Genomic DNA, 19762 nt, shown 5'->3' with positions numbered 1-19762 from the left:
AGTAACCAGACAACATGTTCTTTGAAGAGCTGAAGCTATGATATTGTCATGACATCAGCAGACTTTCATTAGTGATATGATTTTAGAACACACTTTAAAACAAATGGCATCTTTTCTTGTCTCTTTTCTTGACTTACTGGTTTTGTTTTGTGATCTTGCAATGTTTGAAATATATGCAACCTCTTCCAGTCTGATTTCTTAAGAAGTTTTTACCTATTTATAAACAAGATAAATGTTTTCATAAGATTCAGAATAGAAGAATAGAGATTGAGATTATTTTGAGATCAATGTCCTTGAGAAATTGAAGGCAGCTATGGAAAGTTTCCTTGAGAAGTATTAGAAAGGAGTATATAACTACCTGGAAGCATGAAGAATCAGATTCCATTTGATTAGAGGATTTGGCGTATGTGAAATTATGTAATGCTAGAATCCTACCTTTGGTTATTTCTAGGAATATTTATAGATACTTATAATTTGTATATTTTTGTGTTATATGTAGATGCACATATATGTGTACATATATATCCATATTTGAAGCTCTATTTATTCTTCCCTTAAAAATATCATTAAATGGAATATGGCATTGGCCCGTTTCCTATCCAGTCATAAGGAGGATTATTTAAACGTGGTTAACTCTGCATAAGTCACATTTTTCAAATTACATTGCCAAGGTTTTTCTGCATGAAGGATGAAATTAGAGATTTACCAATAGGTAAACATATTAATATAAATATACAATGATATGTTATATTATATATGTTCATACTTATGTAGGATGCAGAATGAAATAAATAAATAATAAGCTGAAGGAGAGTCAAAGTTGTTCTAATCATTTATTTGGAGGTCAATCTGGCAGTTTTATCTAGAAAAAGTCTGATCAGTTCACAGAAACAATAGGCTTGAGACAACCCCAAGAAAAGTGTAAGAACTACCTGATCAAAAGGATCACAAACAGAGGAAAATGAAAAGAAGCAATCAGTGAGAGATCCAAGGCCTACTGCCATCACAATTACTGTTGAGAACAATGAGATAAATTGGATCCTCCCTGAGTGGTTGGAATTATGATTAGGACGGCTTTCTAAGAATGATTTTTAAATGGTCTGGAAGAGGTTTTCAAGTGAGAATGAGACATTAACAATTTTTAAAACCTTCAAGAAAAATGGTCAAGCTGTAAGAATGTTTGACCTCTGCTTCCTGGAACCAAAGCGAAGACAGACTGTTTCATAAGAATAGAGCACCACCTTGTGTTAGTAAGTTATTACACCTCCTAGGGACACCTAAGGGAGGCTCTTTCAGTCGTATTAAGTGAGAACCTGTCAGTAACGCTCTTGAGTACAACAGGCAAGTGTCATAGCTTCTTACCGTTTTAAGCTCTAAGCCTTATGTAGTGTCTGTGTTTGTGTTCCTAGGAAGATAGAGAAAATGATGTGGAGAGGTGATGAGTCAGACAAAACAAAAATTTTTTTTTGGATTTTTTAGTATGAATGCTTTTATCTCAGGAAAGAATTTATAAACAAACTTTATAGCACTGATACTACATTGTTTTTGCATTTAACACATCATATTCATTGTTTCTTAACATGAACTAGGTTAAGTATCCAATCTCAATGAAGCAATTTTGAATTTAAAATAATTTAGAAGTACATTATTTCTGGAGTCTTCAACAAATAATTGTTAAGGAACAATGAAAGATCTAAACAATCTTAAGATGAAAGTAAACTCGCCTTAAATTTTTCTAGTAAAGACACAACATTTATAAAGTAAGAGGACACATTTGTCGAAGAGCACTAAAAGCCTTCACTTTCCTATAATTGCTGCACTAAAAAATTTATTTTTTACATAAAGAGAAATTTAAAGCCATGCAACAAATGTAAATATCTTGCTCGTTCTTCAAAATTAAACTAAAATCTTAACGAACAGTCTTCTGTGGTCACCAGTGTTCTTGTGGCACTTGATTTGTAAAATTAAAACTGTTTTGTATTAAAATGGTTTTTGCTCATGTCTCATCTCCTCCAGCATATCTTCAGCTCTTTGGCTATAGTGTACTGCCCTCAATCTTTTTTGTGGCCCTAAACTATCTAGAAGAGTTATTGTCCTATAAAACTTTCTGAGATGATAGAAATGTTTTCTGGACTATCCAATATGGTAATCACTGGTCACATGTGGCTATAGAGCAATTGAAATGTGGCTAGTGTGACTGAGGGACAAATTTTAATTTTAATTTTAATTTTTTTTTTTTTTTTGAGACAGAGTCTTTCTCTGTTACCCAGGCGGGAGTGTGGTGGTGCTATCTTGACTGCCAGGCTGCAGATCCATGGCAACCTCTGCCTCCCATGCTCAAGTTCAAGTGATTCTCATCTTTCAGCTTCCTGGGTAGCTGGAACTACAGACATGCGCCACCACGTCTGGCTAATTTTTATATTTTTAATAGAGACAGGATTTCCCCACGTTGGCCAGACTTGTCTTGAACTCATAGCCTCAAGTGATCCGACTGCCTTGGCCTCACAAAGTGGTGGGAACACAAGTGTGAGCCACTGTGCCCAGTGTGATTTTTAAATATTAATATAAATTTAAATTTAAATAGTTTCATGTGTCTAGTGGCTACTGTATGGACAAGATGGACCTAAAAAAACCTTAGAAAAATATATATTCAATGAATAAATGTCACATCATTAGAACATTATGTGTTAAATTATTTCTACCTTTTTGTTGTAGGAAATAATTACAATTCTCAGCTTCATGTTTTGTGTCTTACCTCAAATAAAGCTTGAGAACTTTGTAACTCATTCATATGAGAATTTTTTATAACCTAAATTATTGAGATAATTTTACTTCCTATACTCACCTTCTGTCCTTTATTCTCATATAATTTTTTAAAGTTTTGCCTCTTAATTCTGCATAAATTCTGAAAAGCAATAAATTTAATTATCTGAACAACATAGGAGAGTTTTTAAGTATATATGTAAGTGAACTTGAAATCTATATGAGTAGATTTAAATTTCAGCACGATCTTGTTCAAATGTCAAAAGTAAAGTCACAGAGGAACCCCTTATCTCATTAAATCCTTCTCTCCCTCCATCCTGGCCAATGGCTTAGAATAATATGACATCCTGAAAAGCTTTTCTGGATGGTACCATGCAAGCGTATAGGCATATAGAAATATTTTGCATTCAACTCCCAAATTATTTTCATGTAATTTACTCATAAAATATTATATCTATATTATAAGTCAGTCACTTTGCCAAGTACTGAGGCAGATGCACAGGCAAACTCTCTATATAATACATCCTTAAGGTTTTCAGTTTTGGGGCCAGGAAGCAGTTAGTTTTAACAGTTATTAATATATATTGAACACTTAATTCTTTCAAGATCTCTGTGGTGGTATCGTTAACCTCATTTTATAAATGATAAAAATAAGCCTTGGAGAGGTTAAGTAACTTCTTTAAAGTAGTACTGTAAAGTTGGCAAATGAAAAAGCCAGAATCTGAATTTAGCTCCTATTACTTGCAAGTCAGATGATGATAACCATCATTTTATTAAATTTTTAATAAATATTTATTTTAAATAAACCATTATGAATGTGTTAAGAGTTTGGTGGATAATGTTACTAGAACTCAGTGAGTATGTTTCTCATGATTCAAGTATATCAAGTATATACTTCTTTGATTATCAGAGATGTGGATTCAGACATAAAGGAGGGAGAATTTTGTCTCATAACCAGATAAACACTTATTTATCAAGTAATATGTAATTTGAGCTAGACACAAAACAGATCCCCTAATTATGTAGTTGAGTTTTAGTTGCTGTGCATGCATTTCTGATCATGTATTTTTATTCATCTACAGGATTCTCTGAATCACTATTTGAATAAGATGTCCTACAAACTTCATTAGATGGTGTTTTGTGTTTAATTCTGAAATATGAAATGGGAAACACATTTGTATTATCCCAGCAGCATGGGGATAGGAGGGCATATCACGCTATTACTTGAAATATGGATGTTTAATATTTTATTTAATATGAAACACATATTTCTTACCTTTTAAAACTTAGAAAATTCTGCATTTTTAAAAATGCACTTTTTCCCTTTAGTTTTTTTCTAAATGTGTAAATATAAAGTTTTGTTATCTTTTTTTGAGTTGTAGAGATGGTGACCTTGCTTTGTAGAAAAAAAAACATTATTTTCAAGCATATGTAGCCTACATTTCTGAGGCTAAATGTGAGAATTTGATAATAGATTCAGTATAGCTTTATGCCAAAATAGCTAATCTTTATTGTTTTGAACCTATTTCTTCTATGTTTCTTTCTTTCTTTTCTTTTCTTTTTTTTTTTTTTTTTTTTTTTTGAGACAGAGTCTTGCTCTATTGCTCAGGCTGGAGTGCAGTGGCATGATCTCAGCTCACTGTGACCTCGGCTCCCAGGTTCAAGCACTTCTCCTGCTTCAACCTCCTGAGTAGCTGGGATTACAGGCATGTGCCACCACACCAGGCTTATTTTTTTATTTTTTTATTTGTTTTTATTTTTAGTAGAGATGGGGTTTCACTATATTGGTCAGTCTGGTCTCGAACTCCTGACCTTGTGATCTGCCTGCCTGGGCCTCCCAAAGTGCTGGAATTACAGGCATGAGCTACTGCACCCAACCCTCTATGTTTCTTATGTAAATACTTTTCTTCTTTCTGAATGTCTCAAATTAAATTTTAGGAAATATTAAAATTTTTGGTAAAATATTTCTACCTTATTCACATTATTTTATTTCTCTTTTTTAATTATTTGACAAAGCTGGATTTCATTGATAACCAGTTATGCTTATGATGAAGCATCTTTGTACTACATCCAGAACATTAATTAGTTTTTCAATTATTTCTTTTTTTTTTTTTTTTTTTTTTTTTTTTTTTTTGAGACGGAGTCTCGCTGTGTCTCCCAGGCTGGAGTGCAGTGGCGTGATCTCGGCTCACTGCAAGCTCCGCCTCCCGGGTTCACGCCATTCTCCCGCCTCAGCCTCCCAAGTAGCTGAGACTACAGGCGCCCGCCACCACGCCCGGCTAGTTTTTTGTATTTTTAGTAGAGACGGGGTTTTCACCATGTTAGCCAGGATAGTCTCGATCTCCTGACCTCGTGATCCACCCGCCTCGGCCTCCCAAAGTGCTGGGATTACAGGCTTGAGCCACCGCGCCCGGCCCAATTATTTCTTTTAACTTATTGGCAATCATGTATCTCATTCATCAATTGGTAAGTTCTTGTTTTTGAACATTTTCAGTATGTCCAGCACTGTAGCAAGGAACACAGAAGAGAGAGATACGGTGTATGTCCTCATAGGACTGCAATTTTGCTTGAGTGACAGAATTAACAAATGTCCTCAATATTATTAGATAAAATAAAGATAAAAATAACATTATGTCAACAAATTAAAGAGAAATTAAAACAAAACAAGGTTAGTATGGGTTCAGTATTCTCTTCACCATATTCTTGAGACAGTATTGATTATTTCATTTCATTCTGCAGACGAGGAAACTAGATTTTAGGGAGGCCCGGGAGCTTTTCACCTGGGAATTTAACTCCAAAGCTTATCTTTTTTCTGTTGTGTCACCATTTTAGAGAAAGCTGGAGGTAGTACTCATGCTGGGCTTCCTAAAACATGTTGGGTTAAGGGCAGGGTTAAGCGATAGAAGCCCAGTGTGTGAATGAACATGGCAGATGAGAATGCTCGTCTGATGAACCGGGGGTTGTGTTTTGTAGATTAAGATGAGTAGGGCTGTGGGCTGAAAACAGATATTGGAAGTCATGCACATTAAATAGCTGATTCTTTTTGTAATAGATTTTGGATCAGGGCAGTTGCATATTTAAATGGCATTTTAGAAAAGCAAAGATGGATGAGTGTGAATAGTTGCAATCAGGAAAGCAACTTATCTGAAAGAAATTGTAGAGAAAATGTTGCCTGGACACAGGCTTAGAACAAGAAGCCTCTTCGTATTCTTCTAAACTTTGAGCTTATGTATTAACCCTTTTTAGACATCGCCCACTTTCTCCTCAGCCGACTCAATATGCCTTCCATAACTCCTATTTCCAACAATATTGCTCTGCGATAGAATAATTTGCAAGAGACTATTGACTTATTTATTATAGGTCTTCTCCACTAGAATTTAACTGACATGAAGAAAGAAAATGTATCTTGTTCATCCCAGTATTCCTTGAACCTTGAATATATCCAAGCACATGGAAGGTGTTCTAGGAGTGTGCTTTTGAATTTTTATAGGCTTTTCTTTAAATCATTATAAAATCATTCAAGTTTAATTTGTGGTCATGGTAGAAATGGAAATAGATATTATGCAATGTGCAACAAAGGTGCTCACGGGAAAAATTAATACTGGACTGTAACTAAATTTAAAATGATGGTGGCCTATTTCCAATTACTCAGAAGGTGATTAGTTTGCGCATTGTCCACAGACCTCCTGCTTCTCTTTCATCTAACTGCTGCCAACTTTTGGCTAATTTTATGCTCATTAACACTTCCTCTAGAGCATGGACAAGGCAAGGGTGTGACCTTTGAGTCTGTCCATTTTGCTGCTGATTAACAAATTTTGGGATGATTTGGTGGAATAGAGATTGAAACTATTGGCAAAGATGAATATTTTATATTATTATGTATAGGTTTTGTTTATTGATGGTATTATTCCTCGTTTATGCATGACCTATTAGAAAGATAAATGTGTAATGTGAATATAGTATACATAATGTTCTCTTTGATCATGAACATTTGCTGACATATCCATACATATGGATTATAATAAAAATAGAACTTGAAATCCAAAGGTTAAATTGAAACAGTTGTCATGCCAGAGTTTTTCAATATAATGGTGTGTATCTTTTATATCTCCTAATGTTCAAGGAGTTAGACAACCTATATAATTTCATAAATAAATATTTGTTTTAGTTAGAAGAGCCATGCATATTTTAGGGAAAGTCACACAGCATATTTAATGACTTAGTTTGGCCACAACCCATTTATAGTTAATAAATATGTCAAGTTCTGTGATGAATTACAATGAATTGCAAAATAATATAGAAATAAAAATATCAATAGATTGATTAGAAGTCATAGTTTTAGACATGAAGAAACAACATTAAAACAAAAATGAATTACAAATATAAAAATGTATTAAAGCTGAGAATCAGTCAAGGACAAAATATTTGACAATGTAGAAAATTTATTGCAGGACTCATGGGATTTAAAATATGCCTAATATGCATACTATAAAGAAATGCAGTAAAAAAGCCTAACTGTATAGACATACTCAATTGTTTGACAAAATATCTCCCCTATATGGTACAAATTATTATTCTGTGATTCTGGGTTTAGTTGGAATTTGCTGCTAAAAGAATCCATTATTTTAATTAGCACCAATGTTTATATGATAAATAGAGGTCGAGGATTGTATAAGTACAGAGACCAAACTGGATCTTTTACCTTTACCTTTGGGAAAAGCACAGACGCAAATTAAAATATAATAAATCATAGTATTTACTACTTTTGAAAAATTAAACTCAAATGAATTTAGGCTCAAAATTTTGTATAGATGTACAGCAAAATAATACAGACAAAAATAAAGCGTATGGCTTAGTTGAATGGAGAAAGTTATAGAATATTTGTTTATATGTTTTATTGCCTTTGCTGAGCATCATTTGAATTAACTTTACATATGCACTAATAAGTACAATTAAATCATTTATCCATGTTGTATTTATAGTGTATATTTCTGAGTATAACTCAAATATACTTGTCTCAAGCTATGCTCTCTTTTACTCAATGTGTTTTCTAGAATTAACTGCAGTTGGTGAACTTCTCATTCATCATATCATATGGCCTTTTCAAAGTTTACATAAAACAAAGTGAGGTGTAAATAAATGTATATATAAATAAATGTATATACAAACAAATAGGCTTACTAATGTTGCAATTCTTAATTTTAAGTGCATCAATGCTACTCTATGTGCTACTGTATTTCTACCAGCTGCTTGCCAGTATATTATCGCCATAAATTCTATTTATATGAAAAACTCTTAGGGAGGAGACAAGTTCCTTTAGCACAATGTTATTTATTTTAGGAATACCTTTTGGTCATTTAAAAATCTGTCAGAGAAGTATAGATATGCCAATGACTTATTGATCCCCTTTCTATTTTTCATTTTGTGCTAATTATTCACAGAGAGTTATAAACAGGACTGGTGTTTTACTGCTATCTACCAGTACTGGTTGTTTATGGATGGCATGTGTTCTGACGAGTCCATGCCAAACACATACTAGCTGTTACATATTTTGAATATTATCCTAGCTGTAAATATAATTTTACTGCATCATGCATGTGAAAACAAGAATTTTGTCAGTTAGAAAGCAAACAATTTTAAAAAAAATTAGTTCAGCTTTAATCAGTGGCAGACTGGATTAAGAAAATGTGGCACATATACACCATGGAATACTATGCAGCCATAAAAAAGGATGAGTTTGTGTCCTTTGTAGGGACATGGATGCAGCTGGAAACCATCATTCTTAGCAAACTATCACAAGAACAGAAAACCAAACATCGCATGTTCTCACTCATAGGTGGGAACTGAACAATGAGATCACTTGGACTTGGGAAGGGGAACATCACACACCGGGGCCTATCATGGGGAGGGGGGAGTGGGGAGGGATTGCATTGGGAGTTATACCTGATGTAAATGACGAGTTGATGGGTGCTGATGAGTTGATGGGTGCAGCACAGCAACATGGCACAAGTATACATATGTAACAAACCTGCACGTTATGCACATGTACCCTAGAACTTAAAGTATAATAAAAAAAAAAGAAGAAAATAAGCCATGTTTACATGTTTAACTATGTGACAAATCTGCACATCCTGCGCAAGTACCCCTGAACTTAAAATAAAAGTTGGAAAGCTTTAAAAGCCATGTTGTTTATATTTTCTTAGAAGTTCACTTTATAAATGCATGATAATCACAATAAGGCAGTATTGTGATTGGCAGAAAGGCACCAACAGATGCTTTCGAACGACATACAATTTTTTAAATAATATAAGACGCAGATATCTTTGCAGAGATAAGAAGAACAGTTGATAGCTCAGCATGCTCCCAGAGGGAGGAACTGCCTTATAGGCCTCAAAGGTTCCCACAAGCACAGTCAGCTGTTCATGAAGCCACCTGTGTGGAATGAGGAAGCTGTCATGTGCTGGAAGTGCTCCTTGTTCCACTTTTTCAGAATGTTATGTCCTCCTGAGAGATCCTCCCAGTGCATAGGGATGCTGGCAACGTGCTTGCCTGCCACCAGGTACAGGAGCCAAGCAACCTTAGCACGTTTCTCAGTCATTTCTTTATCATTGTGTGAAACTGAGATCAATTCTTCAAGAGCTGCCCTCAACTTGCCCAGGCCTCAAGTCTCTGAAATTTTCCTGGATTTAGATAAGATTTTTTATCACTTAGCTTGGAATATCTATTTTGATGGTGTAAATTGCTTTAGGTAGTATTATCATTTTAACAATATTAATTCCTCCAAACTATGAACATGGAATATCTTTCCTTTTTTTGTATGCCCTCTTCAATTTCTGTCATCAGTGTTTCATAGTTTTCCTCTGATAGACCTTTCACTTCTTTGGTTAAATGAATTCTGCTTTCTTGATTTATTTTTCAGTTTGTTCTCTTTTTATATATAAATATTACTGATTTTCATATATTAATTTCATATACCGCAACTTTACTGAATGCATGTATCATAATAGTATGTTGAACAAAAGCAATGAAGTTTGGCATCCTTGTCTTGTTCCAGATCTTAGAGGAAATGTCTTCAGTTTTTCCCTATTCAGTACAATGTTAGCTGTGGGTTTGTCATATATGGCCTTTATTATTTTGAGTTATGTTCCTTTTATACCCAAGTTTTTTGAGAGTTTTTATTATGAAGGGATGTTAAATGTTATCAAATGCTTTTTTTGGCATCTATTTAGTCATAATTTTTGTTCTTAGTTTTGTTAATGTGCTACACTAATTTGTGTATGTTGAACATCCTTGCCTTCCTGGGATGAATCCCACTTGATCATGATGAATACTCTTTTTAATGTGTTGTTGAATTTGATTTGCTAGTATTTTGTTAAAGATTCTCTTGCATCCATGTTCATTTATGATATCGGCCTATAGTTTCCTATTTTTGTTTTGTCTTTGTCTCACTTTGGTATCAGGGTAATGCTGGCCTTGTACAATGAGTTTGAAAGTATTTCCATTTCTTCTCCTTCTCTCTCTCTCTTTTTTTTTTTTTAAAGAAGGGTCTCGCTCTGTCACCCAGGCCGGAGTGCATTGGCGCGATCTTGGCTCATGACACCTCTGCCTCCTGGGTTCAAGCGATTCTCCTGCCTCAGCCTCCCTAGTAGCTAGGATTACAAGCGCCCACCACCACGCCTGGCTAATTTTTGTATTTTTAGTAGAAACAGGGTTTCACCAAGTTGGCCAGGCTGGTCTTGAACTCTTGGCCTCAGGTGATCCACCCACCTCGGCCTCCCAAAGTGCTGAGATTACAGGCAGGAGCCACCGCACCTGGCCCATTTCTTCAATTTTTAAAAAGAGTTTGAGTACAATTGGTATCAGCTCTTTAAATGTTTGGTAGAATTTGTCTGTGAAACCATTAAGTGCCGGATTTTTCTTCGATAGAAGGTGTTTTATTATAGTTTCAATCTTGTTACTTATTAATTTGTTGAGGTTTTCTTTTTCTTTAAGATTCAATCTTGGTTGTATGTGTTCACAAATTTATCCATTTCAACTAGGTTTTTCAATTAGTTGCATATAGTTGTTCATCATAGTCTCCCGTGATTCTTTGTATTTTTGTGGTCTCGGTTGTTATATCGCCTTTTTCATTTCTGATTTTATTTACTTAAATTGTCTCTTCTTTTCCCTTCATTAGTTTATCTAATGGTTTGTGGATTTTATTTAACTCTTCAATAAAACAACTTTTTATTTAGTTGACCCTCTGTCTGTAGTTTTTGTTGTTGTTGTTTTTTGTTTTGTTTTTGTCTTGATTTCATTGATTTCTGGTCTGATCTTTATGTCTTCTTTTTCCCTACTAATTTGGGGTTTGGTTTGTTCTTGCTTTTCTAGTTTCTTGAGATATGTTGTTAGGATAATTTGATGTTTTTCTATGTTTTTGATGTAGGCATTTATTGCTATAAACTTCCCTCTTAGTACTGTTTTTGCTGTATTCCACAGATTTTGGTAAGTTTTTTCTCCATTTTCATTTGTTTCAGTAAATTTTTAAATTCCCTCGTTAAATTTCTTCATTGACCCGTTGATCACTCGGGAGCATGTTGTTTAATTTTCATGTGTTTGTCAAGTTTTTGAGGTTTCTTTTGTTACGGATTTCTAGTTTTATTTCATTGTGGTCAGAAAAGATACTTAATATGATTGCTACTTTTTTGAATTTGTTCAGACTTTTTTTGTGGCCTAAGAGATTATCTGGAGATAATCCTGGAGAATCCTTCTTTCATGTGCTGATGAAGAAAATGTGAATTCTGTAGCAGTTGGGTGAAATGTTTTGTAAATGTCAGTAAGGTCTATCAGGTCTAGTGTGTAGTTACACTCCAACGTTTCTTTGTTGTTTTTCTGTCTGGATGATCTGTCCATTACTGCAAGTGGGGTGTTAAAGTCCCCTACTATTATAGCATTGCTATCTCCCCCTTTAGATCTACTAATGTCTGCTTTATATACTTGGGAGTTCCAGTGTTGGGTGCATAGATATTTATAATTATTATATTTTCTTGCTGAATTAACTACCCCTATATAGTGGCCTCCTTTGTGTCTTTTTACAGTTTTTGCTATATAGTTCATTTTATCTGATACAAGTATAGCTACTCCTGCTCTTTTTTGGTTTCCAGTTGCATGAAATATCTTTTTCCGCCCCTTCACTTTCAGTTTATGTATATCTTTATAGGCAAAGTGGGGACCTGCTTTTAAAAATGAATTCAAGGCCATCTGGCTCCTTTGAGTTTTTTTTTTTTTTAATTACAAATGGTCAAATAAACAAGAGATAATGAAAAAGTTGCTAATTATTCCCTCCTCTTCTGTTAGCCCCAATTTCCACCCCTTAAATTTAACTAACCCTAATATGATCTTTCCATATCCTTTTTATACAAACTTCATTCTTACATATTTTACCTCTCTCTCTCTCTCTCTCCCCCCCCCCCCCTTTGTCTCTCTCTTTCTCTTGCTCTGGTTAAACAGATACAGGATTCCAGTAGAAAAACTAGTGTGAAGCTGGCTTTTTAATTTAACATATCTTGGATGCCCTTGTCAGTCAATATACAGAGCTCTTTCTTTCATATAACTACATAATATTTCTTAGTGTGGACATCCTGGAAGCTATTTCACCATTCTCCTATAAGTGGACATAATGGCTTTTGTCATTGTTATTTTCCAATATTTGTGATGCTCAAGGAAAGCTCTGATAAGCACCTGCCTCCATGTATCTTTACATACTGGCAGCACTTTTATTTCTGTAGAGTAGATTTCCACAAGTGATACTGCTAGGTCAATTAATGTGTATATGTCTTGCTTTCATTTATGATGCTAGATTATTTATAAAAAGGTTTTAAGAATTTATACCTCTACCATTTATACTCACTAATAGTAGTTATTACAATTCTTTTAATTTTTGTTAATTCAATGGTTCTTTGTACTTTGTGTTGTTTAAATCTGTTTTGTTCCTGACTACTAGTGAGGTTGAGTACCTTATTTCATGCTTATTGTCCATGTTTATTTCTTCTTCTGTAGATTGTTTCCTTATCAGTATGTAAGTATTTAATAACTTATAGATATTAAACTTTTATAATTTGTGTTGCAGATATTTTTATTTATGGTGTTTGTTGTGATATGCAGCTTAATTCTTATGTAGTTATATACATTTATCTTTTCTATGATCATTTTTCATTATTTGAGATTCATTTTATTGAGTTTCATTGTTTGCTTTAAGAAGATTCTCTTTACTCTAAGATCAAATTATTTCCTAGTATTTTTCTAACTTGTTTTCTGAGGTTTAGAACTTTATTCTACTTGGAGTTATTTTCATAGTTTCTGGTAGAGGTTCTAACTTTTAAATTTTATATTAACATACAAAGATATCAAATTTGAAATAGAATACCATCTATGTTATTTGGTGTTTTTCTAAACATTCTTTTCCGTTTGGAGATCTTTGAATCTATTCCAGTGGCTTATTTTTATATTTAAGTGCTTATGACTATTATTACAATAGCCTCATGGTAGGCTTTGGTATTTGGTAAGGTATGTCTTCAAAAACTGTCTTTTATTTGTTTGAACTTTTATTTTTCAATGTGAACTTTAATATAATTCTATCAACTCCAATATAATTTAGTTTGGAATATATATATATATATATATGTGTGTGTGTATATATATATTTGTATATATAATCTTTTCATTAAGAAACATGATCATGTTCTTTAATAAAATTTTACAGCTTTGAAAAATAGATCCTATATATTGCTTTGTGAAATTTCCTCTGATGATTTTTATACTTTTGTTTGCTTATGTAAATTGATTTTTTCTCTCATTTTTAAGATTTGGTGTTTTATTTTAAGTTAGAGGCACATAGCTAATTAGCATACCATTGTGTAATTATCAATATTTTGTATAAGAGTATGTCATTTTCTTCTGTCTTGAAGAATTCACAATTAAATTTAAGAAAAAATAAAAACAGACACACCTCTAGGCAAGCTACACATATAACCTTGTCTAAAAAGCAGAGCTTCCTATCCGGACAGAATAATTCATCAACCCATCAACCAACTGCCAAAAGTTGAAAATAATGAACAAAACATATAGGGAAATAAAGGGAACAACTCCTAACCAATCAGTTCATTGAACTAAATCTTTGAAGTCAATGAGAAGACAAATATCATGCTCAAGAAACTCATCTTATTCAGGATATGGAATAAGACTTCCACATAAAAATATTAGTTGGGGAAAATAACCCAAATATCCATCCTAAAACTAGCTCTATGTAAGAATCCAAAGAAATGTAGTTATCATTTAGTGTGCTTATTTTCAATGGAGTTTGTGCAGAATATCAATTAGTATAATCATATTGGATGTATACTTTGAATGTTGAAATTCAAACTAAAATTCTTTTGGATATAAAGGCAATCAGATTTGTTATTTTATATTCTTCAATTGAAATAGGCTTTTATAGCAAGTTAGATATATATAGCTTACAATGATGGAATCAATACATATGTTATCACTCTCTTTCAAACTACCATGTCTTCTTTCCCAACTGTTAAAAATTTCGGTGCCAGCAAATTTGTGAAAATGTAATCAAAGACTTTAACCTCTAGCTTTAGCTACATTAAGTAAAAATATTTTTATCTTTATTTTAGCAAATTTTATGATGGGACCCATTTATTTGATCATATACAATAACAAAATATAATGAGCACTGATACTTTTTTGCTCCTTTTAATAAACTTAATCACAAAATGAGTATCTATCATCTTTTTGAGACTTGTCCATGAGTGCTCTATTAGATAGGTGAATTCAATTCAGGATCACTGAACTTTTGTGTTCTTTCTCTAGAAGATAATTTACATAAATTATATAACAGTTTTCAGTAGTTATGGTTGCCTATGAATTACAAAAATAGATCTCCAATCTTGTTGCATCAGTTTTCAGTAACTTTTCTCAAGAACTTGTAGTGGAACCTGCCGTACCCTCTGTTGACTGCCCAGTCTCACTACTCAATAGATTTTTTTTTTTAAGGCTGCTTGGGTGAATTCTAATTGCAAACTTCCAAAAAGGCAAGTATTATGGTCTTATACTAGGTGTCTGGCAAAAGAGAATAAAAGTTGAAGACTGGAAGCCAAATATTGAAAACACTTTATTGTAGGCAGATGTCACAGTTTTAAAACACAGCCCCCAAATTCTTTGATACTCCCCCTGTTGAGATGTGGGATCTATGTCTTGTACCACCTCTGGAATTTGGACCCTGTGACTGCTTGACCGATGAAGCATAGTGGAAGTTATGCTGGACTAGTTTCCAGAACTTAAACAAACAAACAAACAAACAAACAAAAGCAACTGACATTTCTACTTCCTCTCTCTTCGCGCACTCAATTTTGGAGCCCTGAGCCACCATGTAAGAAATATTTGGCTGCCTGCTGTGAAGTGACCCCAGAGAGAGGTGCTGGTGGATGTTGGTGTTGTGTGTAGGTGTTCTGGCTGAGCACAGCTGAAGTCCTTGCTGGCAACCAGCATCAACCATCAGACATGTGACTGATGGAGACTTTGAGAAAATTCCAGCCCCCAGCCTTCAAGTCCTTCTAGCTGAGGTCCCAGACATAGCAGAGTAGATACTCCACCATGAAGAACCCTTTCCAGATTCTGGAAGCATAAATTCAGCAAGTCTAATAAAACAGTTATTTTAAATTTCTAAGTTGTGAGGCACTATGTTTCACACAGAATAGTAACTAGAAGAGCAAGTACTCCTAAAACATACCAGCCTCAGTTTCAGTGCCTCAGCACAACAACAGTCATTAAGTTTTAGAGGACTCTGAAGTAGGAGGGGTGGGATGCACTTTGAAAATAACTTCAGATAATTCAGATATGTCCCTTGCCCAGAGGTATGTTCATCCTTAAACCCCAGTATTTTGAATTGCTCTATTAATACTATAAGTGTCCTTCTTGGTTCATATGCTTAGCAGTTTGTGAAACCTATTTGGATGTTGTGCTATGAGTGATACTTCTATTTTGGGATTGTCCTAAGTTGCTTTATAAGAGATATACCTTAATGATGCTGAGCCTTGGCCTTGGGATGAAAAAAACATAATTAATAGTATAAATTTATCACCATGATTATCAGACAAGTTTCAGGACAGTTTGTTCCAGCTTGTCAGTATAGGCTATTAGTAACAGCAAGATTTACAGTTTATACCCTGTTCAGGTGTGATGCCAGTGAGCTCCACCATTATGGCAAGTCGCATAACAGTGATGACCTTTTGGATGAGCAGAATATGAGAAGACCCAACCAAGACTTTATTTTGAGCCCCTGTTTTTTAAATGTTCCATGCACATGTTGGATGTCACTGATGCAAGTCAGAAAGTGCATCCAGTATGGCCTTGCAGAAAGAGGACAATTGGAGCCTGCATCAGACCACTCTGGACCCCTTGCTGTAAGATAGCCTTTAGCTGTGGTGCATGTTCTTACTATAATGCTGATGCTATATTTTATCCTTCTCTTTCAGTAAAGTGTAGATTTGTAAGAGCTGTGGTTAAGTCTTGCGAGTCTTCTTTAGTGTCTTTTTTAGTCTACTGCAGGGAAATAAATACTTTATCATTCTAGGGTTGGTAGCTGGGTGTACAAACAAAACAAACAAACACTGAGAACAGGCAGATTAGCAAGAGAAAAGGCATGTAACTTTATTAATTTTTAATATGTCCACAAGGGAGTTGTAGGAAAAAACGAATACCTCGCAAAACCATGAGATGTGAGAGTTTACATACCATCTTAATAGTGAAAGGGAAGAGAGATGTTGGTTACTTAGGGGAGAATAAATGATTTTTTAGGAAAGATGAATGGGCTCTTAGAAGAATAGATGAGTGATAATGACAGATTTAGACAACATTTGTCAGTGTGGTGTCAACTTCTAGTTTCTGCTCCTGTAATAAGAGTCCATCTTCCTAGTTGATGAAACTCCTGGGGAGATGGTTTATGACAATGGAGTTTATTTTGGAGGATTTGTCTTTAGGTAGGCAAAGGGAGTTCAAAGAAAGATTCTCCTTTCATTTGCTGTTTTTCAAAATGCCTCAACCTCAAAATAGTCAATACACCAAAACTTACATTTTGGGTATATTCTGGGGTGCCATCTCATGAACTCTGTCACTGCCATGTTTTGGGGTGGTATATTCGTATTTATAACACTTCTTTAGTATCTAATTGGCATAATTCTTGTGGATTTCTTAAGCATATTTTTGTGCTGCTTTGACAATACACCAACACATACACATAACATGTTCACATCATTAGCCACTTTATTGGCTAAGCTACTCCTTTTCTTATCCCATTCTAAGGTGACTTCTACTCTTTACTATTCCTGAAGTTCACTATAGTTTTGACTGGGACCAAGGGAGGAAAAGGCTGCTGTCAAGATAAAATATTAAAGTATCTTTTTGAAGTTGAAAAGATAAATACCACAGTTCTGTGTACTGCTAGGAAAATACCCATAGCCCATTGTAGGAAATGACTTTCTTAGTGACAAGGTCAAAGAACATATTTCCAGAGAGTCAGAGAGATGTATAGGTGTTTATTCAATATTCCCTCACCACCAGACAGTTCCCCAGTGAAGTTTTCCATTTTAGAGAAAGTTTTCCTGCTTTGGTCATTAAAACAGTGCCAAAGTACTAAAACATATATAGTTGTCTCTTGGTATTCTAGTTATTCTCTTTCTTGCTGTCATTCTCCATCAGTTTGTACTTAGACACAAGCATATGCCTTTTTTTCCAGTGAAATGTCATCTAAAGTAATATAAGTCACTTTTGGATAGAAATAATAGACAGAAAACAATTTTCCCAGTTCCCTCTGCAGGTAATGAAAATACATGAAAAGATGGAATCTCTTTCACCCTGGATTCCTGAGTAACTAGTGAGCATTAGTCCCTAAGTGACAATGCTGGACATATAGAGTAAGCAAGAAATAGATTTTTGTATGTTAAGCCATTAGTGGGTATTTGTTACTGTAGCATAATCCAGCCTAACCTAGCTAATATCTCTATCTTCTGTCTGAACTTCTGAGATATTATACCCTATGTAAATTCTAGGATAAATGATTTGTTCACTGGTTCTTTTATAGAAACTCGTCTTCCAAAGTTTTAAAAAATGTCCTATTTTATTCATGGGTTTGAAACATCTTTACAAATCATGCTTCAGTTGTGTTTTTATATGTGTAACTAGAACAGAATCTTTCCCAAAATCTATGTGTTGAATTGTAAGATTAAAAGGAAACATGTATATTCCTTAAAGGAGCCATTTATTTCTTCTCTTGATTTTCCTGCAATGATGTGGTAACTATGCTTTCAATCAATGCCCTACTTCAGTGGTTACTGGTTACACCCATTTTTGCACAATTGCAAAAGGAATACAAGCAACAATAATTTTGAAATTCTTTACAATGCCAGGGTTTATATGCTCTCATTAAGCATTAATTGGTAGTTGATGGCTATTGCTATTTTTAACACCATTAGTTCATAGCAATATAATTAGTAACGCTAAGTACAGGAACCACATTAATAGCATTACTAATTGTAAATCTGGAGATAGAAACACAACATGACTGGTTAATTTCCAGGCAATATCTCATGATAATTAGCTGTAGGACATTTGTACTGAACTAGAAAGGTAAGTAATTTAATTTTTTCTACAATTTTTGGGGGGTTTGCAATGCTAATATCACCCTTTAATATATGGATCTCGTTTCATCTTCTTATGTTAACATTCCTTCCTTTTAGATTCTCTTTTGTTGTATGCTGAGTAATGATTCCGTTTTCTCGCACAAGGAAGATATATAGTAATTTAAAATTTTCGTCATTCCATATCAAGTCTTTAGGACAAAATATCTTAAGTGACTTACTTCTTAGATTATATTGTAATTGATTTCTTATGTTTTGTGTTTGCCCAATGTTTATTTTGATATGTCGACTCTCTTTACTCATTACTCTAGCGGTAGCAAACTGGCCAACTTTATGTCTTTGCTAGTGAAATTTTATAATAGTAGAACTAAGGGAAAATTTTTTCCAACCTCTAATAAGTAAATTAAAAGGAAAACCCCAACAACTAGATATTCTATACTTAAATGCATGCCACTTGACATGTAGTGATTCTTTCTCCAGTCACATTGTATGGGGCTTAACAGTCTGTAGTACTTACTTATATATAGTTCAGTACCTACAAGGGTGGAGAACAATTCTTTAATTGCCAACTTATTTACTTGCTAAAGGACAGGGCTTAGAAAACACTCTCTAATTTTTTTTTTGTTTTCTTTTCTGAAGAATTTTGGTGTAATATGTATGGGGTGATTGAGAACAATGAGACACTCTGCTTACAGTATTGGAGTCATTTTGTAAGAAATTATAAAATAGATGATTTAATTTTTTATTAATCCTTCTAAATTTTTTTTTTTTTTTTTCAGTTAAACTGAGAAGCTCTTCAGAGACAATTACGGTAATATGCCATTTCAGGCATATCTTTGTGTTCTGCTTTTGGATTTTTAACGAACTAGATTACATTTGAAAATACCAATTTTCCTCTCCTAGTTTCCCTTGTTATTTTTATATCTGAGCCCATGTGTATCCTGCTGCTTCATTGATAAAGGGGAAAAGAGCCCAAAATGATTATTTCAGTATGTTTAAACTGTGAATGTGGGTAGACTCTGATTTATAATTGGATAAAATTGGTAAAAATAAGTTAATTGCTTACTTAATTAGTTTAGAATGTTAACTCAACTTCACATTGTTTGCTTTTGTACAATGAGGGCAAGAAGAAAAAGAAAAACACATGGTTGGTGAAAATCCTTGAAGAGTTTATTTTCCATATTGGCATTTGAGGATTTTGCAAGAGTAGTAGCTTTATTATTCTCTTTCTCAAGTTTCCAACTTGTAACAGAATATGCGTTAACCTGTCAAAATGTGCAATGCTATTATTTAGTTGTAATTAGTTAATGATTGTGTCG

At 33.9% G+C, this 19762-nt stretch overlaps 2 long non-coding RNA genes across 4 annotated transcripts in view; one reads left to right on the top strand and one right to left on the bottom strand.

The window, feature by feature from the left end:
• LOC123571885 (uncharacterized) overlaps nt 1-19762 on the bottom strand; it is a 124029-nt gene that overhangs the window by 18969 nt on the left and 85298 nt on the right. The gene's annotated exons all lie outside the window — the stretch shown is intronic.
• The window catches only part of LOC123571883 (uncharacterized), a 165341-nt gene that overhangs the window by 142577 nt on the left and 3002 nt on the right, over nt 1-19762 (top strand). For all 3 annotated transcript variants that reach the window (XR_010584979.2, XR_010584976.2, XR_010584977.2), the window contains one exon: nt 19223-19254. This is a non-coding gene — a long non-coding RNA (uncharacterized lncRNA). The remainder of the gene's footprint in view (nt 1-19222; nt 19255-19762) is intronic.

This window comes from Macaca fascicularis, chromosome 2 (assembly GCF_037993035.2).
Source record: "Macaca fascicularis isolate 582-1 chromosome 2, T2T-MFA8v1.1".
NCBI lineage: Eukaryota > Metazoa > Chordata > Mammalia > Primates > Cercopithecidae > Macaca > Macaca fascicularis.
The sequence above is the reverse complement of the archived record's forward strand: the minus strand, read 5'-3'. Positions and strand labels throughout refer to the sequence as shown.